Here is a 25136-nt window from a genome sequence, read left to right as displayed (position 1 = left end):
CCTGTGGGCAGGCTTTGAGTGAGGAGTGGCCCACCCTCTCGTCGATTTTTCATTGTTTAGGAATGGCTCAGAGACTGCTGCTTTGTTTGATCAAAATTTTTTCAAAAACTGTAAGGCACAACTGAGTGGACACCATTCGATAAATTCAGCTTGTTTTTGGTAAAAATTTTAACGGCTGATGAGAGATTTTCATCTGGTAGTGTCGCCGTAAGGACGGCCCACGGCGCCTGATTGCGATCTGCGCTTCGAGGCGGCAGCGTCTCGCCGTTTCGAGTTGAAAACTTCCACATTTCAGGCTCTGTTGACCCAGTAAGTCGTCAGAGAACAGAGAACTTTCAGAAGTCGGCATGAGGAGTTTATTCGTACATTCCATTATTAACGGACATTTTGTAATGAAAGAACGTGCGGGCAGAGTCGCATGTCGGGCCGGACCCGACCGTGGGGGGTCGCGACAGGAAGAACACCTCCGTTGGAAACCTTAATGGGCAAGTTGGAACATGCCCAAGCTGTTAAACAATTTCTCAGTTACTCACTTGTTGAAAGCCATCAAAAGCCGCCTGAATTTTACAAATGGTTTTCAACACGGAAGTGTTTTTCCTGTCGCGGCGCACACAGATTTGCCGAGTCGTCACGGAAATGACTCGGCGAATTTGCGCGCACGTCTTTCATTAAAAAATGTCCTTAAACAGTGGAATGTCCACATAAAGTCCTCATGCCGGCCTCTTCTGAATCTTCTCTGTTCTCTCACGACGTCCTGGGTGAATTAAGCCTTAAATTAGGATGTTTTCAGGTCGAAACAGGCCGACGACGGCGCCTGGAAGTGCTGCACGACGTCCCGCTCCGTGGGAAGTCCTTACACCGACAGAAACACCCCATAATCTCTCATCAGCCGTTAAACTTTTCACCGAAAACCAGCTTAATTTCTCGAATAGTGTCCACTCGGATGTTCCTCACAGGTCCAGAAAAAATTTTGATAAAGCAACCCGCGCCGTCTCGAGCAGCGTGTGAAACAAAGGAATTCAGCCGAGAGGGCGGGACCACATCTCACTCAAGGCCTGCCCACAGGGAAATGACGTCACCGACATGCGTGAAAAAACTCACGCATGCGCACAAGGGTTCAAGCATGATTGGTGTAATCGCACGTCATTCAAATCCATATAGTTAAAAAAAATAAAAGGGTCGGTTTATTATCTAATAGACCTCGTATTAATTATAAATATGAGATTAACTATTGATGAAGTATTGTCATTTACAGCATTATGCACCATTTTCCCCCCAGTCATATCCACAGAAGCCAACAGGGCCTAATTCCTATTGTTGTTTTTATTGTTATAAGTGTTATAAGTTGTTTCTATTGGTGGCTTCCCTCACTAGTGCGTTCAGGCTATAAAGACACAAACCTCACTGAAGTGAGGCTTGTGTAATAATCTGTGATACGAAAATGTGATATTGGCCTGAAAACATTGTGACCCCAGTTACAGAAATGTGTGCAGTCTGACACACATCTGTGAGTGGACAATATCAAACCCCCACCCCCTCAGAATCCAAGACCCACTGTAGATGCATGACACACACATTGACACACATGACACACACATCATGTGATCACATGATTCCGTGAAAGTTAGTCCTAAATAGGGGACAGGCAGGTTATGTTAATCATTTTGATTTCGGCTCCGTGATGTTCTAAAGTAGGTCAATGTCGTTCATCATCGAACTTGACGTAGACCTTGAAGAGAAGCGTCCTTGCTCCCAATTTGGTTAACCTGTCTTATTTCTTTTAAGAGTTATTGGGAGTACAGTATTCTGGATATTTTGACCTTATGACCAGAAAAGTTAGGCCAAAGTCATCACTGAACTTTGTCAAGACCTTCAAAGGACACATCTTTGCTGCAAGTCCAAAGACCCTTTCTGAAATCCTTGGACATCACACACAGACACTACTAGCTGGGCTCTGTGACTTTCAATAACCTATTTGGTTAAAGCCACTCATCATCAAGCTTGACCTCGATTTTCAAGCGATGCATTCCTGCTGCAAATGTGGTAAACCTGTCTATCACCCATAAAGTCAGGTTACAGATACCGGCTGACATTAAATGTATTCCTTGGGCAAGACAATGCATCCCATCTTAGCGTGCTGATGCTGCAGAAGGGAAGACAGATTAAGGAACATGACATGAGATATAGTCACATAGTTATTCACGTCTGCACCAATGATGTCAGGATGAAGCACTCAGAGGTCACAAAAGTGGACATAGAGAGGACTTGTGACCTTGCCAGAAAGATGTGTCGGCATCGATTAATAGCCTATGGTCTCCTCCCCTCCCGGGGTACTGATGAGGCGTTCAGCAGTCTGACATCATTAAATATGTGGCTGGCGCAATTTTGTAGACAGCAAGGCTTCAGCTTTATTGATAACTGGCCTTCATTCTGGGACCGCCGTGGCTTGCTCACGCCGGACGGCCTCCACTCTACTGGGAAAGGCGCCGCCATCTTGTCTGCGAACATAGATCGAGCTCGACAGGGAGGGTAACATTAAGAATTTACAGCAGGCCACGGAGCAGGTGATTGGACACCCTGCAAGGCTTATGACGAATGTGGGTGTGGAATCCATTAGTTTAGCGGGGAAATTACAGAAAATCTACTATGGTGATAGTGCAGTTTATCTGCCAGGGAGGGAAGTTCAACAAGTTGAGACTGTGGCCTGCTTCCGTAGATGTGTCCATAAAAATCATAGAGGGATATGCTTTGCAAACTTAATACCCATTACTACATTGGATGATGTTAAAATTGAGGATGGCCCAATGGTTGTTCCAGCGATATCAAAGATTTTGTGTCTGCTACCTACAACGCGTGTGGAATGTTTCAAACCTAAACCTACTTCTAGGCATCTTATATATGCCAAACGGTTCAACTGTCAACCCCACTGAGATCATTTGTCTGGGTCTCATTAACATAAGATCACCATCCTCAAAATCATTGTTGATTAATAATCTAATTATTGATCATCACTTAGATATGATTGGGTTATGTGAAACCTGGCTTAAACCTACAGCTGTCCTCCTCTTAAATGAGGCCAGCCCACCAGCATATACATTTAGTCACGTCCCTCGTGATGCAAAGGCGGGGGTGTAGCGCTTACAACCCCAATACCAATGACGTTGGGACGTTGTGTAAAATGTGAATAAAAACAGAATACAATGATTTGCAAATCCTCTTCAACCTATATTCAATTGAATAAACCACAAAGACAAGATATTTAATGTTCAAACTGATAGACTTTATTGTTTTTGTGCAAATATTTGCTCATTTTGAAATGGATGCCTGCAACACATTTCAAAAAAGCTGGGACATTGGTATGTTTACCACTGTGTTACATCATCTTTCCTTCAAGCAACACTCAATAAGCTTTTGGGAACTGAGGACACTAATTACTGAAGCTTTGTTGGTGGAATTTTTCCCCATTCTTGCTTGATGTACGACTTCAGTTGTTCAACAGTATTTTGCACTTCATAATGCACCACACATTTTCAATGGGCGACAGGTCCAGACTGCAGGCAGGCCAGTCTAGTACCTGCACTCTTTTACTACAAAGCCACACTGTTGTAACACGTGCAGAATGTGGCTTGGCATTGCTGAAATAAGCAGGGAACTGCATGAAAAGCTGACTTGGTCCTTTCAGACAAAGGGAAAAGTTGTGGAAAAGTGTGGAAGATCCAAAAATTAAGTTTTGCCCTTAACTGCTGAAATGACATGAAGTTGCCTTCTCTGAAAAAAATCCCTGACCAAGCCTACACCTTTAGTCTAGAGCTGAAAGGTTGTGTCCATAAGAGATGGTGGGAATGGGGCGTTTGCTGCAATGGGAGCTAAAGGGAGGCCCTGTCTTAGCTGCTTCCATATCTTAAGCGATACCTGTGTCACTGGGTTGTGTCCAAGCATTTTTTTTTTTACTGACTGGCAGTGGGACACAGATTAAGGAACTCAGTGCTATGGGTCTGTAGGAACGCTGTTCCATAAGTGCCCAAAGGGGCATTTGTTCCCCCTCAGTTGGCTGCATCACCATGTCGAACTTAGAAGTGTTCATTGTCCAGTAGTAATATATATAACTTGGCATGGCCAGGCCTCCTCCTTCCTTCCATTTTTCCAAGCACTCCTTTCTGATACATGGTATCTTCTTATTCCAAATGTACAAGGAAGTGGCCCTATCCAATTTCCCAAATCTCACACTAAATCATTGCGAGATGACACCACTCGGCAGTGTGGCACCATTATTCTATTGTCTGGGGAGAACGCTGCAAAATAAACGGAACATGGAAACACATTTTGATGGAAATCCGTCCACAAACAGAGGTTTGCAGGCCTGATTTTATTATTACTCCTAATTTGCCATTTAATTTTTTAAATGGACGACAATGGAAATAAGTGTTTTCACTTTCTTGTGTCATCCATGTACTTTTAACGCATTTACAATTATATTATGTACTTACGTTGAACTTACTAAATAAAAATCACACATGCTTTTTAATATACGAGGTCTGTCAATAAATTAACGGTCCTTTTTATTTTTTTCAAAAACTATATGGATTTCATTCATATGTTTTTACGTCAGACATGCTTGAACCCTCGTGTGCGTGCGTGAGTTTTTCCACACCTGTCGGTTACGTCATTCGCCTGTGAGCACGCCTTGGGAAGGAGTGGTCCCGCCCCCTCGTCGGATTTTCATGTCTGGAAATGGCGGAATGAAAAGGACTTTTTTCCATCAGAATTTTTTCAGAAGCTGTTAGAGACAGGCACCTGGAAACCATTCGAAAAATTTATCTGGCTTTCGGTGAAAATTTTATGGGCTTCACAGAGAATAAGGACTGTTACTACAGCTTTAAGGACCCCTTTAAGGACGCTCGGCGCGCCGCGCTCCGAGCTGCGACGACGCGGCACAAGCCACCGGACCATTTCTAAACGGATGGCTCTGTGGATATGAGACCGTCGTGTGCTCTTTCTCTGGTTATCACAAGAGCTGGACATCAGCCATTTTCCGGCAGATTTCACTTTTAACAAGAGATTTTGTCATGGAAAGCCGCGCAGGGGCTTCGCGCATAAAGACCGATTTGCTTTGGAAGCGAGACAAAGCAACACCTCCGTTTCAGCATGTCAGAGGACAAGTTTGGACGTGTCCAGCTCTCCACAATTTCACTGATACTTACTGGACTGGTAAGCACTGAAAGCCGAGATAGACATGTCCAAACTTGTCCTCTGACACGCCGAAACGGAGGTGTTCCTTTGTCGCGCTTCCAAAGCGAATCGGTCTTTACGCTTGAAGCCTCCGCGCGGCTTTCCATGACAAAATCTCTTGTTAAAAGTGAAATCTGCTGGAAAATGGCTGATGTCCAGCTCTTGTGATAACCAGAGAAAGAGCACACGACGGTCTCGTATCCACAGAGCCATCTGTTTAGAAATGGTCCGGTGGCTTGTGCCGCGTCGTCGCAGCTCGGAGCGCGGTGCACCGAGCGTCCTTAAAGCTGTAGTAACAGTCCTTATTCTCTGTGAAGCCCGTAAAATTTTCACCGAAAGACAGATAAATTTTTCGAATGGTTTCCAGGTGCCAGTTTCTAACAGCTTCTGAAAAAATTCTGATGGAAAAAAAGTCCTTTTCATTCCGCCATTTCCAGACAATGAAAATCCAACGAGGGGGCGGGACCACTCCTTCCCAAGGCGTGCTCACAGGCGAATGACGTAACCGACAGGCGTGGAAAAACTCACGCATGCGCACGAGGGTTCAACCATGTCTGACGTAAAAACATATGAATGAAATCCATATAGTTTTTAAAAAAAATAAAAAGGACCGTTACTTTATTGACAGACCTCGTAAAGATGATTTACCATCCACTGCTGCAATGGCATGTGAGTGCAGAATGTAATTAGCAATGTCAGTAACATCCGTAGCTTCGCCAAAAATATTAGTCCTATCAACGTTCCATTTTGGCGGTGTTCATCCTTGACCGAAAACAAATAAGCATACCAAACGGCAAACGGCAGCTCTCCCCAGTTTGTCCGTGATCGAAGTTACACACACGCATGCACAGAGCGCTCTTTGCAGGGCCGTATGCTTAGCTTTTTCACTAGGAGCACAGGTGCTCCTAAATGAAAAAATTTAGGAGCATAGATAAAAATTTAGGAGCACTGTAAAATTTCTTGATACAATTTTAATATTAACGCAAAGACACATACTGTACAGAGAGTACCTTTTCCACACACACATTTTATATGATTCTATTGTTGTATTTATTTCATTGTTTTTTACTTCCTTTTCTATCATTATTTACATCATTGCTTTTGTCCATTTCATTACTTTTTGCTGTGTATTTCTTGTATTATTTTAAACCCTCACACACACATAACATCCCAGTCCCACTTTTTATACTCAGGTCGCCTGCTACGCTTAGCTACATTCAACTAACATTTTAACGTTTTTAGACGTTTTAAAGCTGTAAAACCCCTCACTACACACTTTATACACTTTTCTCAATCAGGCATGAACATTTTCTCACTTTTCTCTCGTGTGTAAAAACTCTCAAAGTTTACACCTGAGTTGAAAAATAAGACTAACCTGTTTTCAGGCCCAAACATTTGTTTGAGAAATAAAAATAGAATGTTTTCCTATAAATAATTATGATGGCTTTTAGAACTAATGAATTTAATTTTAACGATCAACGTACGAGGTTGGACACATAAGAAATTATTAATAGTGACTGACCAGTATTTCACACTTCCTCTGATCGCGCCTCGTCGTCCTGGTGCCGCTGCGCTGTCATGTCTTTTTCCACTGACTCACACCTCGCTGCAGGTGTTTCCGAGTGTGTTTCACAGTTATGGGTAGTTGTTGGTGCTCTTTTTTCTTCTGGGCGAGAAGATTCTTATAAACAGACACGCAGAACACAATGCGCGTGCTCTCCCTTCGCGGTGTCGCGACCGGCTGCTTGATGAGGCCGCGGAACACAATGCACTGTAAAAAAAAAAAAAAAAAAGCATGCAAAATTGGACTAAAAAAATGCACGAAACAGCGAGGCCGCGAAAGGTGAACCGCGTTATAGCGACAGACCACTGTATTTATTTTAGGAGCAAAATGCGAATGAAAGGGTTGAAATACATTCTCCCACATGTGCGCCAGTTTTATTTTTTTTCCTCGCACAATCAAATTTTAGGCGCAATATGCGAGGAAAACGCTCGCACTATACAGCCCTGCTTTACCTTTTCCACATTCTGCCACAAGCAGGTGCTTCTAATTTTAGACATACAGAAACCGAGGCGGTGGCAGAAGACAAACACAATACTCTTCTCACTTATGGTACCGGCAACATGACACTTCACAAACCTGACTAAACCAATTGCACTACAAAAACACAATAAACCAACACCACTAACACTGTTAACTTAACTTGAACCACAATAACATTTAAAACCCAAAACCCGTTCATTGCAGCACTATATCCATTGTTTACTGGTTAGCTAAAATTGCTCATTTCTCCAAAAGTATTTGTCATATCAACTTTCTATTTACACAGCATTCATGCCTGACCCAAAATACTAAAGGATTATTAATCGAGCATGAGGTCTGTACGAGAAAATATCAGACGGAGGTCTTGACAGTAGGGACCGAGCAAACAAAGTTAATACTTTGTTTTGTTTTTTTATATGGCTGTTTAGAGCTGTGATTTCATCTTGTTGGTCTTCAATTTGCTGTCCACTTTGAGCTTGTCTGCTGTTAACTCCTCCAATTCAAACTCTTCAGTGTAATAAAATTTTCTTGGAGAATGGTTTGCTTCGTCACTCATAATTTCTTTGTTCGCTTCTTGTATTGTTCTATTTCGCGCTGTGAAAACTGTAAACAAAGTCACAAATCTGATACACAATCTGGACCAATTGTCATGTAATGGCCTGATATGGGCATATATCAGAAAGGAAATCAACTAATCAGAGAACATGTACTGTTGTACCCATGTAACAAATAAGCATACCAAATGGCAGATGTCAGCTCTCCCTGGTTTCTGCATGACCCAAGCCATACACATTCACAGGGCCCACTTCGCTATTATAATTTAACCTGCAAAAAAACTCACAAATTCATATACCTCATGTACAACCATACCAACCAAACCAGTATAAGAGTGCCCAAAATTCTGCAAACTGTTATATAAAGTATAGGTGTTATTTTATCCACTCCTGCAAATTTTGTTAAAAAATGCTGATGGTGCGGGTCACCAGGTGGCGCTAAGTTTCCTCAAAATTGGGCAAGTTGAGTACTTTGGCACCCCCTGGTGGCCAGGCGCCCCAATGTTTTTTCAGTTGCATTTGATAGAGTAGGGCCTATATCTGTTGATAACAACAGGGTTATGGGCCTTTAAATACAGCCAATTTTGACCAGACTTTGCCTGCCCCCTATATTCAGCACCATCGATCCCCCAACCTAATATGTATGTAAGATGAAAGAGTTTGACTCCATAAGTCATTTGATAGTTAAACTGGCTTGGGGACTTGGTTGGCGCTGAATGTTACACCACTTGGGAATTTAATGAAATATCAGTTTTTGTGTATTTTTCCCTTGAACTTTGATGACCCCTGGCAAGGTCACCGTTTGGTTTTCGAGCAAAAAAGTTTTGGGAAAGTTCATTTCTTGGTAGGCTCCATCTCTGAACTATGATTCGTTGAAATCCGAGTCAGCCTGAATCACAGCCAATGTCAACTGTTAGTCACTTTTGTGTGGATTAAAGTCACTAGCTGAGACCCTTGTTGCAGTCAAAGGAGAATCTTCCTCCTTTCCGTTGGCACTAGACATGGGCCGATAACCGATTTCACGGTATACGGCGGTATAAAAACCATTAAAACTTTCTGTTATACCATCCCTACGGTATGAGTGGGTTATGAGAATTCTTGACAGGCAGAGCAGAGGCGGCCGCTGCCGCCCTTCCCCCTGGCGCATACCTCTGTATACAAACAGGCAGCTAATGTTAGCTAGCTCTGCATCATGGCTGACGGAGGTGAAGCCTGCACTGAACTTTTCCCTCCATCTAAAAGGACCAAGCCGACTTTTTTTTTTCCTGCGGAATAGCCCTTCAAACCAAAAACGGTGGCAACAAAGCACCATAGCTATGACCTGCGTCAGACTCGGAGCAATTCAAGATACCCACAAGAATTACATGGAAGGAGTAAACTTTATCCCATCTTTGAAAACCACTGAGAAGTACAAGCGGTGGACTCAAGTCGTGCTTGTTGTCAACCGAATTTCTCCCACAAACATGTCAAGAAGGACAAATACATTTATTCCAAGTGTATGTATATATATATATATATATATATATATATATATATATATATATATATATATATATATATATAGGGATGTCCCGATCTGATCACGTGATCGGAAATCGGGCCCGATCACGTGATTTCAGACTTGATCGAAATCGGATGTTGCATCCCAAACAGGAATCTGATATAGATTTTATCCTCATTATTTTGATCAGCGCTATTTCTAGCTCATTATCGCAGAATAATGGGCCTTTCACGCGTTGGTAGCATCAGTGGCGTCAAGAATCGGTCTAAAAGCATTATTTTCAATGCGATGCATTGCTTTTTAGAGGCGTCAGAAGTGGCGCTTTAGCTCAGCTTTTGACGCGACGCTTCTGATGGGAGCGCGCATTGCTGACACGAGGCTGAGTTCAACCCAATCTTTTTTTTTTTTTTATTGAACAAAAGAAAAAAACATAAGTTCAACCAGACATTCTCGCACACGCGTGCGGCTGAAACCGATTCCAGAGGAGAAAAGGGAACAAGAGTTGCGAAGTGAATTTTGGAAGAAGAGATCGAATTGTAACCCGGACAGAGGTGGGGGGAGTTACGCGTGCAAATTTTCTTTAGCAGAACTACTGTTTGTGTGTTTACATGCTCAGCCTGACGCCTTGATGGAATGACAAGAGGATCATGGACACTTTCCCACCGAAACTCTTGCTCAGTCATCTTTCCGTGCGCAGCAGGACCCGGTGCTGACCAAGTCCTCAGGACGACGATCTGTCATCTGATTAACAAAAAAACAAAACAAACAAACAAAAAAAAAACCAAATTGTCCTGTGATCGTTTGTCTGCAAAACGGAGCGAGAGATGGTGTGTGCACGAGCGACGTGCGCACTCATCACATTTAGGAGCACGTCTTAAAGAGCTTCCGTCTTCATTCACGTTCACTACACTGCTCTGAACTTGTCGAACACTGATAAAGCATCAGAGTGGTACACTGAGGACTGTCAGGATGCAAATGTAAGTTGTTTTGTTTTTTTTTTCCTTTTACTTTTCAAGTTCACTTTTGAACTTTCGACGCTCTGAGCTGTGACGTAGCTTCGCGCTGTCCAATAGGAATGATGCGTCGGGCCAAAACACGGATAACTAGTGGCAGAAACCACTGATCTGTACAAATGGTAAATGGACTGCATTTATATAGCGCTTTTCCATCTGCATCAAACTTCTCCCCTCTGCGCACAAGATCTCTCTCTCTCTCATATATATATACTCAACAAAAATATAAACGCAACACTTTTGGTTTTGCTCCCATTTTGTATGAGATGGACTCAAAAATCTAAAACTTTTTCCACATACACAATATCACCATTTCCCTCAAATATTGTTCACAAACCAGTCTAAATCTGTGATAGTGAGCACTTCTCCTTTGCTGAGATAATCCATCCCATCTCACAGGTGTGCCATACCAAGATGCTGATTAGACACCATGATTAGTGCACAGGTGTGCCTTAGACTGCCCACAATAAAAGGCCACTCTGAAAGGTGCAGTTTTATCACACAGCACAATGCCACAGATGTCGCAAGATTTGAGGGAGCGTGCAATTGGCATGCTGACAGCAGGAATGTCAACCAGAGCTGTTGCTTGTGTATTGAATGTTCATTTCTCTACCATAAGCCGTCTCCAAAGGCGTTTCAGAGAATTTGGCAGTACATCCAACCAGCCTCACAACCGCAGACCACGTGTAACCACACCAGCCCAGGACCTCCACATCCAGCATGTCCACCTCCAAGATCATCTGAGACCAGCCACTCGGACAGCTGCTGGAACAATCGGTTTGCATAACCAAAGAATTTCTGCACAAACTGTCAGAAATCGTCTCAGGGAAGCTCATCTGCATGCTTGTCGTCCTCATCGGGGTCTCGACCTGACTCCAGTTCGCCGTCGTAACCGACTTGAGTGGGCAAATGCTCACATTCGCTGGCGTTTGGCACATTGGAGAGGTGTTCTCTTCACGGATGATGCGAAGGAGATGTGTTGCACTGCATGAGGCAAATGGTGGTCACACCAGATACTGACTGGTATCCCCCCCAATAAAACAAAACTGCACCTTTCAGAGTGGCCTTTTATTGTGGGCAGTCTAAGGCACACCTGTGCACTAATCATGGTGTCTAATCAGCATCTTGATATGGCACACCTGTGAGGTGGGATGGATTATCTCAGCAAAGGAGAAGTGCTCACTATCACAGATTTAGACTGGTTTGTGAACAATATTTGAGGGAAATGGTGATATTGTGTATGTGGAAAAAGTTTTAGATCTTTGAGTTCATCTCATACAAAATGGGAGCAAAACCAAAAGTGTTTGAGTTTATATTTTTGTTGAGTGTATAAATGCTACTGACCACATATATATATATATATATATATATATATATATAGCCTTATTCCAATATGGATGAAATTCATTTTTCCTGCAAAATTCTACACACAATAGGGCTGTGCAATTAACCGAATTTCGATCGCGATATCGATATTTGTATCAAACGATCTCCAAACTTGTATAATCGAGTGAAACGATTTAAGGGCCTTTCATCAGACCAATCCGTCAACGTGTCCCAAGACGCATGACGTCAGACGCGTCGCTTCGGAAGCGGCAAGGGGGCAGAGATTGCGGCTACGTCACACTCTGGCTGTTTCCACAACCTGAAAAAAGTTCAGCGATCGCCTTCTTGAATTTGCGTCGCCTGAACCACAAAAAAAAAGCTTTAAAAAAAACAGCACAACGATTCTCCCATCACCCTGCTGGGAGAAGCTTTTTTCAGCTACTTTTCGGAGTGATGCCGACCGAGGGAGGACTGACAACTTGGTGGGATATTGATCGAACCGCGACAGCGGGCCGACCCGCACGGAGAAGCCGGCCTTCAGGCATCATTTCTGGGCAGAGCGAGGCCGGCAGCCGGGGTGATGGAGCAAACCCACTCAGTCCGAAATCTCCCACTTTTTGGATATATGCGAAGTCCCAGTTTGCCCAACGGAGTTTAGTTCTGCAGCTTTATCGAGGTGAGAATAATGTAAAAATAAAACGTGACATTTACTGAACTGCTCTGAAGGTTTAATGATCGTCTAACATTAGCTTACCTTTTTAGCACAGTTGATCTGAGTGAACGCTTTAATTTGTAAATGGTTCAGTCTTTTTTATTTTTACCAAATAAAGCTACAGCTTTTTTCAGACACCACAAAAGCTTAACTTTAAATAACTTATTTTTCGGGCGTTTTTTCCCCATCGTTTTTTTCCCATTTCCCCCCCCCCCCTTTTTTTTTATATATATATAAACTGTTTAGTGTTTCTTTATATTTAAAGAAATATTTTTGTCCTAATCAGGAACATTTGCTGTGCAGACAACCAAACTTCCATTGATGAGCTGAACACCACGAACTCCAATCGAAAGAAAACATCTCTGATCTTCAAAATAGGACAAAAGTGTCTTTCAGCAAAACCACCAGAGTTCAAAGCTGCAGAAGAGACCTTCATCTGGTCCCAAGAATCCAGCAGAACATCACCTGCTTCTAAATAAAAGGCTCTTTCAACAGCAACTATTTTATTATTTTTAAAAAAGCTGTTTCATTTTCTATTTTAACAATAAATGAACGGATCATTAAAAATGTCCACGAATCAAAAGTCCAAAGACATTTGCACAGGTAGAAGCTCTCCACTTATTATGCTCAAATTCATATTTTAGAAATGACTCTGTCCTGATAACAACATTAAAGACAATTACATATTTTGGCGAAATTACAAGTTGAAATGACCATTAAAAAAAATTCATCATGATTCATGAGGTTTATGTCACAGAAATCCTACTTTACAATCACACTGCAGTCATTGTTAAATTAATTCCTGTTGCAGTCATAATAAACATTTGTATTTATGTACAGTGTCTGTTTTTCTGGTTGAAATGAGATAAATAATCTACCAGACTTCCAAAAAAAGAGTACAAATTTCCATGTTATTTTGTCTAAAAATAAATGTCCGAGGTTCCTTACGTTAAACAAGAAGTTATCTAATCTGAAATAACAGGTGGTTTTAATTTACAGATGAAAGGTTTCTAAATAACCATTTATTGATTTATTTAGCTATTTTAATTACAAGTGTTCTAAACTTTTTTAAACAGTAATCAGAAATTCTGAGGTAAACAAACAGCAATAAACATTTCCAAGTATTTTTCTTCAGAAAACTGCTCCATAAATGAGCAGTCCTGTGACACGTCTAACAAATATTTTTTTTAGAGTGAGAGAAATGATGAATAAAAGCATTGTGTAACTAAAAAAAAAAAAAAATAAAAAAATAAAAAAAATTAGTTTGAATAATCGTGATTTCAGTATTTACCTAAATAATCGTGATACTGATTTTTTCCATAAACGCGCAGCCCTAACACACAATACCCAAGAATTACAATGTGGAAAAAGGTTTATTTTTTTAGATTTTTGCAAATTTAAAACTAAGAAATCACATGTACATAAGAATTCACAGATTTTGCCATGAAGCTCAAAACTGAGTTCAGGGTCATCCTGTTTACACTGATCATCCTTGAGATGTTTCTACAGCTTAATTGGAGTTCACTTAAATTCAGTTGATTGGACATGATTTGGAAAGGCACACACCTGTCGACATATAAGGTCCCACAGTTGACAGTGCATGTCAGAGCACAAACCAAGCATGAAGTCAAGCAAATTCTCTGTAGACCTCTGCGACAGGATTGTCTCCAGGCACAAATCTGGGGAAGGATACAGAAACATTTCTGCTGCTTTGAAGGTCCTAATAGGAGACCGTAGTCTTGTTTGAACCCTCCGTGATATCGTGGGATTTGACCACTTACGGGGACCTCCATTTAATATATACACAGTATAACTTCACACCGATAAATGATGTACAGTTTAGTATTCGGCTGCAATCACCGAAGCAGTTGCGAAAAGTACTTTCTTCAGTTCCCGGTGGAGAAGAAAAGGCAAGGAGGTGGGAGACCTCGCACTGGTAAGTTTAAGCCTACACACCTAAACAGAGTAGCTCCGTTCTCTCACCTCCAAAACCGCCTCAACACATTAGTGCTCTGGATCATAAACAAACCGCAACACATGTCCACTTTGCCACTGCATCATCACTTTTTCTTTGAATTTTCATTTTGTTTGCTTGTAATTTTCCCAAAAACCCATTGAAAATGCCTTGGTCTGTACCCGGAAGTAGAGAAATTACATCATATGCGTCATATTTCACCCCTTTCGCTCCCGCCCCCAAACGAGACTGTGCTACCCTATAAGTACAATGGGCCTCATGTATCAATGTTCATGTCTGTTTAAGAAAAGTGTACAGTGAGGGATTTTACACGAAGCAGGATTACACGAAGCAGGGTTACGTGAAGCAGGATTTGCACGAACGCCAGACCAAATCAAGCACCGGTGGAAGACGTGCGTCGCTGTTTAGATGGGGATATTCCAAATGATACCAATGACCACGTATACTGGAGTAACTGTCTGCTTAAGCATGTAAACGGGTTATTCCTAATGATTCAGAAACTGGAATATTGACCTTAACCCGAATATTAACGGCATGTAAACGTAGTCAGTGAGTCTCAGTGCTCCAGTCTGAGCACAGCAGCGCAGCAGCTCTCCATGTGCGAGTATTGTAGGGAAGGCCAGGACCAAAGTAACATTTTACATTTATATCCCTCTGAAACACTGTTGCTTGCATTTTGAGGGCCAAATTGTGTTAAGTAAAGCCATAGTTTATTTTGTTATCTTTGTTACAGCCTTACTTTAAAGCTAAAAGAAACAAGGCATCAGACCAAAACATGGAAGAGTGTAGAAATGTGTGGCACTGCACAGGACTGTGCAGTGACACACATTTCTACAATCTTATAGTAAACTGCTGTGTATAAATTAACTCCAGTAAACAGCAGTTTACTATAGAAAATCCTTAGAAATGTTTTTTTTAAACTTCAAGATTAATTTCTGTTTACTCTACATTTTGAGGTAAAAAAAACAAACAAAAAACAAAGAAGGCCCTTTATAAGCTCATAAAGCAAAAGCTTCAGTGGGGTTGAAGCGTAAGCAGTCTCCTGAACCACAGGCTTCTTAAGGTGATTTTTCCATCCCATTACGCTGAGAAAAAAAAAAATCCTGCTGAGAACCCTGAAAACAAATGAACTGATGGTGGCTATCTAAACAACCTGGGTTTTCATAACACCTCTGCAGTGCCACAGGCTGATCACCTCCAAGCCACCCCACACTGATGACTGACTTTTTTTTTACACTGATCCAGTAAAGAGCCTTTCACACAGCACGCTTTATACACTTCAGGCAACGCCTCCCAACATGTCGTGATGTCACGTCGATGCATCAAAGGGGAGATTTTCACTCTGATTTTTTCCCAGAGACAGCTGAGCGAACGCCATGTTGGATTTGTGTCAACAAAACCACGAAAAAACTTTAAAAAACAGCTGTAGAACAATTCTCCAATCACTCTGCTGGGAGAAGCTTTATTTCAGCTACTTTTCTGAGTGATGCCAAGGTAAATCAAATCAAATAAATTTTATTTATACAGCGCCAAATCACAACAAACAGTTGCCCCAAGGCGCATTATATTGTAAGGCAAAGCCATACAATAATTACGGAAAAACCAAAACGGTCAAAACGACCCCCTGTGAGCAAGCACTTGGCGACAGTGGGAAGGAAAAACTCCCTTTTAACAGGAAGAAACCTCCAGCAGAACCAGGCTTAGGGAGGGGCAGTCTTCTGCTGGGACTGGTTGGGGCTGAGGGAGAGAACCAGGAAAAAGACATGCTGTGGAGGGGAGCAGAGATCAATCACTAATGATTAAATGCAGAGTGGTGCATACAGAGCAAAAAGAGAAAGAAACACTCAGTGCATCATGGGAACCCCCCAGCAGTCTAAGTCTATAGCAGCATAACTAAGGGATGGTTCAGGGTCACCTGATCCAGCCCTAACTATAAGCTTTAGCAAAAAGGAAAGTTTTAAGCCTAATCTCAAAAGTAGAGCGGGTGTCCGTCTCCCTGATCCAAATTGGGAGCTGGTTCCAGAGGAGAGGAGCCTGAAAGCTGAAGGCTCTGCCTCCCATTCTACTCTTACAAACCCTAGGAACTACAAGTAAGCCTGCAGTCTGAGAGCGAAGCGCTCTATTGGGGTGATATGGTACTATGAGGTCCCTAAGATAAGATGGGACCTGATTATTCAAAACCTTATAAGCAAGAAGAAGAATTTTAAATTCTATTCTAGAATTAACAGGAAGCCAATGAAGAGAGGCCAATATGGGTGACATATGCTCTCTCCTTCTAGTCCCTGTCAGTACTCTAGCTGCAGCATTTTGAATTAACTGAAGGCTTTTCAGGGAACTTTTAGGACAACCTGATAATAATGAATTACAATAGTCCAGCCTAGAGGAAATAAATGCATGAATTAGTTTTTCAGCATCACTCTGAGACAAGACCTTTCTAATTTTAGAGATATTGCGCAAATGCAAAAAAAGCAGTCCTACATATTTGTTTAATATGCGCATTGAATGACATATCCTGATCAAAAATGACTCCAAGATTTCGCACAGTATTACTAGAGGTCAGGGTAATGCCATCCAGAGTAAGGATCTGGTTAGACACCATGTTTCTAAGATTTGTGGGGCCAAGTACAATAACTTCAGTTTTATCTGAGTTTAAAAGCAGGAAATTAGAGGTCATCCATGTCTTTATGTCTGTAAGACAATCCTGCAGTTTAGCTAATTGGTGTGTGTCCTCTGGCTTCATGGATAGATAAAGCTGGGTATCATCTGCGTAACAATGAAAATTTAAGCAATGCTGTCTAATAATACTGCCTAAGGGAAGCATGTATCAAGTGAATAAAATTGGTCCTAGCACAGAACCTTGTGGAACTCCATAATTAACCTTAGTCTGTGAAGAAGAGTCCCCATTTACATGAACAAATTGTAATCTATTAGATAAATGATTCAAACCACCGCAGTGCAGTGCCTTTAATACCTATGGCATGCTCTAATCTCTGTAATAAAATTTTATGGTCAACAGTATCAAAAGCAGCACTGAGGTCTAACAGAACAAGCACAAAGATGAGTCCACTGTCTAAGGCCATAAGAAGATCATTTGTAACCTTCACTAATGCTGTTTCTGTACTATGATGAATTCTAAACCCTGACTGAAACTCTTCAAATAGACCATTCCTCTGCAGATGATCAGTTAGCTGTTTTACAACTACCCTTTCAAGAATTTTTGAGAGAAAAGGAAGGTTGGAGATTGGCCTATAATTAGCTAAGATAGCTGGTTTCTGTGTAGGCTCTCAGTTGTCCAGGTGGTTTCCATAGTAGAGAAGCTTGAATCTTCGACTGGACTGGGTTGCTTGACGCGAGGACGTTTCGCTTCAAATCGCAGAAGCTTCCTCAGCTAAAATTCTTGCTCTGGTGGTCTGACTTCTGTCTTGACTCTTGTAGAGAAGAATAATCAAGAAGTCACAAAAGCTGGAGTTTTAAACCTAACCAGACCCCTCCTACCGAGAGGCAGACTGCTATAGGCTGGTGACTAAACAATAGCTCTAATTAGCACCTATTGTGCTCTAGTTAACACCCTCCTAATGACAGGGCAGCTGTCCCTCTCCTGATGGCTCCCTTGACAACTCTGCTGATGACGTGAATGACTCATCACCATGAACAAAAGACTGAAACTGCTTTGACCTGAGTACCCCATTATAAACAGTGGATAAAGCGTGTCTCAGACCCCCTCCCCGGTTAAGGCTAGGTTTCAAACGTTTCACAAAGAATGCCTCCTTGACCCCTCTCTCAAACCATTTCTTCTCTCTGACTAATATTTTAACTTCCTTGTCCTCAAACATGTGGTTAGTGTCTTTAAGGTGGAGATGACCTGCAGACTGAGGTCCACTGGCGCCCTCTCTGCGGTGCTGGTATAGCCTTTTGTGTAAAGGTTGCTTAGTCTCACCTATGTAGTGTTCGTTACAGTTTTCCTGACATCTGATAGAATACACTACATTGCTCTGTTTGTAACTAGGGAATACTGTTAAGTCTTCTATTTCCATACCATAAGTCAGAACAAGATCTAAGGTATGATTAAAGTGGTGGGTGGACTCATTTACATTTTGAGCAAAGCCAATCGAGTCTAACAATAGATTAAATAAAGTGTTGAGGCTGTCATTCTCAGCATCTGTGTGGATGTTAAAATCGCCCACTATAATTATCTTATCTGAGCTAAGCACTAAGTCAGACAAAAGGTCCGAAAATTCACAGAGAAACTCACAGTAACGACCAGGTGGACGATAGATAACAACAAATAAAACTGGTTTTTGGGACTTCCAATTTGGATGGACAAGACTAAGAGTCAAGCTTTCAAATGAATTAAAGCTCTGTCTGGGTTTTTGATTAATTAATAAGCTGGAGTGGAAGATTGCTGCTAATCCTCCGCCTTGGACCGTGCTACGAGCGTTCTGACAGTTAGTGTGACTCGGGGGTGTTGACTCATTTAAACTAACATATTCATCCTGCTGTAACCAGGTTTCTGTAAGGCAGAATAAATCAATATGTTGATAAATTATTATATCATTTACTAACAGGGACTTAGAAGAGAGAGATCTAATGTTTAATAGACCACATTTAACTGTTTTAGTCTGTGGTGCAGTTGAAGGTGCTATATTATTTTTTCTTTTTGAATTTTTATGCTTAAATAGATTTTTGCTGGTTATTGGTGGTCTGGGAGCAGGCACCGTCTCTACGGGGATGGGGTAATGAGGGGGTGGAAGGTAAGGTGAGGTAAGGGAGGACTGACGACTTGGTGGGATATCCATCGAACTGCAGCAGTGGGCCAACCCGACAGGAGCAGCCGAGGTTCAGGTCTCATCCCTGGGCAGACAGAGACAGGCACCCGGGGTGATGGAACAGACCCACTCAGTCTGAAATTCCTCACTTTGGAATATATAAAAAACACCCAGTTTAAGCAACAGAGGTTACTCCTGCAAATTTGTCTTCGGTGCGAATAATTGAAAAATTAAATTGTGACGTGCACTTCTGAAGGTTTAATGTTCGGCTAACATTAGCTTAGCCTTTTAGCTGCAGAATCACCATTTAACCTGTAAATAATTATTTTTTTTAACCAAATAAAGTTGCAGCATTTTTGTTAATTCTGAGACCATAAAAACTCAACTTTCAATGACTTTTTTCGGGGGGGGGGGGGGGGGGGGGGGGAGTATTTGTAGTGTTTTTAACTGTTTAGTGTTTTTTAATATACATTTTAAGATTTTTTTGTCACACAATCAGGAATATTTGCTGTGCAGACACACTTCAAAAACTTCAACTGATGAGCTGAATGCCAAAACCTGAAGTCCAGTTGGATGAAAACATCTCTGCTCTTCAAAATGTGTGAAAGTGTCTTTAAAACTCCAGAGGTCGAAGCTGCAGAGATTTTCATCAGGTTAAATTAAATGGCCTGAGAATCCAGCAAATCAACATCTGCTTTTAAAAAAGCAACTATTTTATTATTTTTAAAAAGCTGTTTCAGTTTATATTTTAACATTAAATGAATAGATCATTAAACATGTCCATGAAGTCCAAAGTTCAGTCAAAAGACATTTGCACAGGTAGAAGAAGCCCTACCCTGATTGTGCATAATTTTAAAACTCTCACAATCACTATAATTGTCAAATTCATATTTTAGAAAATGCTCTGTCCTGATTGCAACATTCAAAGCAATCACATAGTCAATGAGGACATAATTAAATGTTGAAATGACTAAATTTAAAAAATTATTTCATCATGAGGCTTATGTTGCATTAACAATCACATTTCAGTCATTATTAAATTATCTCCTGTTACATTTATAACAAACATTTGTATTTATTTATTTATAGTGTCTGTTTTTCTGGTTGAAATGAGATATGAATAATCTACCAGTCTTAAAAAATGTACAAATTTGCATGCCATTTTATTTGTCTAAAAATAAATGTCCAAAGTTCCTTATGTTAAACAAGAAATAACAGGTAAGTTATGGTTTTAATTTACAGATGAAGAAAGGTTTCTAATGAATTTTTTTTTTTTTTTTTTACTATTTTAATTAAATTTAATTAAGTGTTCTAAACTTTTTTTATATACAGTAATCAGAAATTAATTTGAGGTAAAAAAAAAAAAATTGCAAGGATTTTTCTTCAGAAAACTGCTCTCTATAAATGAGCAGTCCTGTGACACGTTTCCGTTTTGTACAGATCAGTGGTTTCTGCCACTAGTCTTCTGTGTTTTGGCCTGACGCATCGTTTCTATTGGACAATGTGAAGCTACATCACAGCTCAGAGCGGTGAAAGTTGGATTTGGTTGAACTTTGACCACGGCAGCCTGTTGACAAACGGCAATGCGCACTCCCAGCAGAAGCGTCACTTTAAAATCAGCTTTTGATGAGACGCGTCTCATGGAAAATAATGCTTTTTAGATCGATTTGTGATGCCTCCAATGTGAAAGGCCTATAAGTCACACAAAAGGACACCTAACCAAATATTCAGGGTGTAAATCAACATACTTTTCAGAAGTGCAACATTTCTGTATTATAAATCCTTTTAACTAACCTTATGAAATATTCTAATAATTTGAGATTTTCCCATTTTTTGGAGCTGTAGGCTGTAATTATCAAAATAAAAAAAAATGCTTGAAGTGTTTTAATTTATATGTTAAGAGGCTAGAATATATAAAATTTTCACTCTCAAATACCCAACAAAATTTTTCCCAACTTTTTGACAATATTCTAATTTGTTAAACGCTACAGAATCACCCAACATCTGCACCGGAGTGCACCCCCACCCCTAACACAGAGGCAGAGAGAGAGAAAGAGAGAACTGCCTCCTATTTCAACAAGCAAGACACTCACATGAATCACCTGCTTAAAACTATATATCCATGTAGTCTCTAAAGTGGCAGCACGATCAAATTATCTTTCTTTATTTCAGACACTTGGCTCATAAAAAAAAAAAACTGTCAAAAATAAAAGCTGCATGTACATATGTACAAACAGACAAAACATATAATAATTTTAAGAAATGTAAGTGCTTCTGTTGTAACAGTCAGATTTAACACACATTGTATGAGGGTGTTATGGGTGTGAAAAAGTCTATTTACAGAGGAATAGCATTGTTTTCTTCACCCGGGATCCAAAGTGTCAATTGTATGCTGAACAAACATTGCACTGGTGCAACAACGTCTTTGTAGCTTCATAATAATACGAAAGCAGTTGTTGCACGCTACATGACATTTTGACACAACACTAGGGCTGACAGAGTTCCAAGGTTGGGCACCGAACAACTATTAAGTCATGAGCAATGCCTTCCTCAAAGGACAGCAGAAGTACAACTCGCGAGTTACACAGTTGGCACGACTATATACAGTGGCTTGCAGAAGTATTTAGCCCCTTGGTATTTCATGCATTTTAATTTGTTTATGGCGTTTCAAATACAAAATGTAAATCAGGCTTCTCAATATATATTGTATCTTCAGTTTTACAGCTTCATGATGAAGTGGTATAGAGGAGGGTCTTCTTTCATTAAAACATCAAATGTAGGCTTGCATCTCAGATGTACCTTCTGGCAAATTGTAGGTGAACTTTCAGGTCTTCTTTTTAAGAAAATCCTCCTCTGCTCCACTTCACCATGAAGCTGTATAACTGGGGATATAAAATCCAAAACTTGCACTGTCCACAATTTCTCCAATCACAGCCACAGAAGCCTATAACTTCTTCTGGGTTGTCTAGGTGTCTTGGTAGCTTTCCTCACTCTTCTCCTTCTTGCACAGTCAGTTTTTCAGAACTGTCTACTCCACACAGATTTACCATATAGTGCCATATTGTTTGTATTTCTTCATAACTGATGTAAATAAAGTCCAAGACATATTCACTGACTTGGAAATGTTCATATATCCATCCCCTGACTTGTCTGAAGAAAACTGGCAATAAAACTGATTATTTACAAGTTTTATACCAAAGGGGACCATTGCTTATGCAACCCAACATCTTGGCTTTTATATTTTTAATTAATTTATATCAGGTTGTAGAGATTTAGTTTCAGTTTGAGTTTAAGAAAGCTAATTTTAGAATTTTTTATACTGAGAAGCCTGGTTTACTTTTTGTATTTGAAATGCCATAAACAAATTAAAATGTGTGAAATACTAAGGGGCTGAATACTTTTGCAAGCCACTGTAAACCTAAGCTCAGCACCAATGCTATCATCAGCACTTAACATATGCCAGGAAGTCACATATTTCAAATTTACATCATAAAATTTTATTAGAGTAGTTGCTGAAGTGAGAGACCTACAACACATTTTAGCAACATTATTCAAAAGGTTGTTTTCGATACCATTTTTACACGTATCCTTATTACTTTATATATCGTGATAAATATAAAAATCAAATGGGGATAGAGGGTGACGGTTCCATGTCACCCAGCCCTACTACTGTTTAAAAGATTTTTTTTTCCTTGTTGATAACGCTGGACATTTTAATAACTAATACAATAACAAAATGAATCATTGCATTGATTTCTGAACATTTTAAATGCTGTAAAATTCAAGGCTGACAGTCATTCATTACCAGTCTGGTGTTGACGATGATCACATCACGATTCAACAGTAACACAGGTCGATAAAAATCTCGTCAGTCAGAGCGTAAACTCTCCTCATTCACCGGAGAGATAACATGTAAAACTGACTTTTTACCCACTGACACCTCTGTCACTCTGAGGTTTCAGCCACGTTTTGCTTGGTTGCCAGTAATAAATGTGTTGACCAGAGACACCCTGCTTTCAGGGATCACACGATCAGACAAACTTAGATTTATCAATAAATCCACTACTAAGCATGAAACAATGGGTCTGCAATGACAACAGTTAGGTGCCATCTACAAGCTGCTACTCATAATAACGGGAACCACAACGCAATTATTACCGATCATAGCGGTTATTATAACACTGAATAATCACATAAAATGAACCCAGTCATGTTTGATAAAAACAATAAATTAGCAGCTTATGAAAGACAGGCAGCCTTGTAACTGTAATGTTAACCAAGGCTAATCTAGTTAGCTACTATGAGCTTAGCGGCTAGCTAAGCACTGAGCTAGTGACAGAGGGCGGACTGACACACAACAAATCACCCCGGCTAACTAACGTTATATCCACAGTACATTCCTCTTCGAGCCACTCTCGGGACATGCAGCCGGGACGTTAGGACTCTCTAAAGAACCAGCAGGGTGCCAGCTATCTATTTTATTTATTAATTTGTTTTTTCGAAGCAGCAGCGGATCAGCCAGCGCCGTGAGTCTGACACGGCTGCCGAGAACAGAGGCGGGCAAAGCGGGCTACGCTGCGCCTCTCACCGCTGGAAAACCCGGCTACACCGCGGCCATGTCCTGGGTTATATCAGATTTGTGCAGCAGCACATGCAAATATTCATAGACACGTATAAAAAGAAATTGCTCTTTGGCGCAAATTCGTACCTGTTAACGATGAGCTGTAGTCAATCGTATCCTCCTCTGCGGCTCCGTTCCCCCTCCTAGCTCCAAAATGGCGCCAATATGTATAGATTCGTGCGAGCCCACGGGTAACAGGCCATCAGTGAGTGCGCAGCGCCACCTACAGGGCGGTCTCATATACACCCTTCATGCTTCCTCTTGTAATGAGGATTAAGTTAAAAAAAAAAAAAATTCCCACAAAATCCATCCATCTTCTACCGCTTAGTCCAATTAAGGGTCGCGGGGGGCTGGAAACTATCCCAGCAATCATAGAGCGCGAGGCGGGGTACACCCAGGACAGGACGCTAGTCTGTCGCAGGGCCACAAATAGACAAACACAGACACACCCACACCTACGGACAATTTTAAAGATCCCAATCCACCTAGCCTCCCAATCCACCTAGCCCGCATGTCTTTGCGCATGTCTTTGGATGCACCCGGAGAAAACCCACGCAAACACGGGGAAAACATGCAAACTCCACACAGAAAGGCTACGGGAATCGAACCCACAACCTTCTCGCTGTGTGAGGCAACAGTGCTAACCACTAAGCCACCGTGCTACCCTCCCACAAAATCCATCCAGTAAATTCACAAATTCTGCAATTTCCAGTTTTGTGTATTCCAGTATTTCGCGAAACTTTTGTGCATTTATTATTTTAATGTGAATTAACCATGAAATGTATATATTCTCAATTTCAACCACATGCCTTATTATTTAGATTAGATCAGATTAGATAGAACGTTATTAATCTCTTGGGAAGACTCCCCCAGGGAAACTGAGGTTCCAGCACCATTGTATAGAAGCACACAGGGTAAGAAGCACACAAAGTATCAAAAGTGAAAGTAAAAAAGAAAAACAGTTTGCAAATATAAATACACAATATCAATACCATAAATTTCACAATTAAATATATAATTTCAAGTCAAGTCAAATTTGGGAGCATCCACAACACCATGGAACCACCTTGGGTCCTGGATAGGAACCACCCAGGCAGACAACCGGTCCATTCCCCCATCTCTAAAGTAGCCAGGTGAAACACAGGGGTCTCCTTGGCTTTCTGCAGCTACTGGGGTCTGCAACACTCAGGCACTTGTGTGCTGGATCGTGCACAGAGAAACGGGCCACAAGGCCAAAATGTCGTAGCTGACACACGTTCACAATGCAAGTGACCTTCCTCATCCTAGTTTCTCTTAGTAACGTCTAGTTTGCTACAAAGTCATTCCACTCAACGATCCTTTGGAGACAATACCAAAGATATCCGGACATCACCTTAGGTCACTGGTTAATCTCAC

General features: G+C 41.0%; 1 protein-coding gene and 1 long non-coding RNA gene across 3 annotated transcripts in view; one reads left to right on the top strand and one right to left on the bottom strand.

Moving 5' to 3' along the window:
- pds5b (PDS5 cohesin associated factor B) overlaps window positions 1-23912 on the bottom strand; it is a 135115-nt gene extending 111203 nt beyond the window's left edge. For both annotated transcript variants that reach the window (XM_034178235.1, XM_034178236.1), the window contains exon 1: window positions 23829-23912. The gene's annotated coding sequence lies outside the window, so the exon portion shown is untranslated. The remainder of the gene's footprint in view (window positions 1-23828) is intronic.
- LOC117517280 lies at window positions 5892-24688 on the top strand. The gene is made up of 3 exons (XR_004562694.1): window positions 5892-5902; window positions 7268-7270; window positions 24563-24688. It is a non-coding gene; the product is annotated as an uncharacterized LOC117517280 (long non-coding RNA).
- The last annotated feature ends 448 nt before the right edge of the window (window positions 24689-25136 follow it).

Source organism: Thalassophryne amazonica, chromosome 9 (assembly GCF_902500255.1).
Source record: "Thalassophryne amazonica chromosome 9, fThaAma1.1, whole genome shotgun sequence".
Lineage (NCBI taxonomy): Eukaryota > Metazoa > Chordata > Actinopteri > Batrachoidiformes > Batrachoididae > Thalassophryne > Thalassophryne amazonica.
The sequence above is the reverse complement of the archived record's forward strand: the minus strand, read 5'-3'. Positions and strand labels throughout refer to the sequence as shown.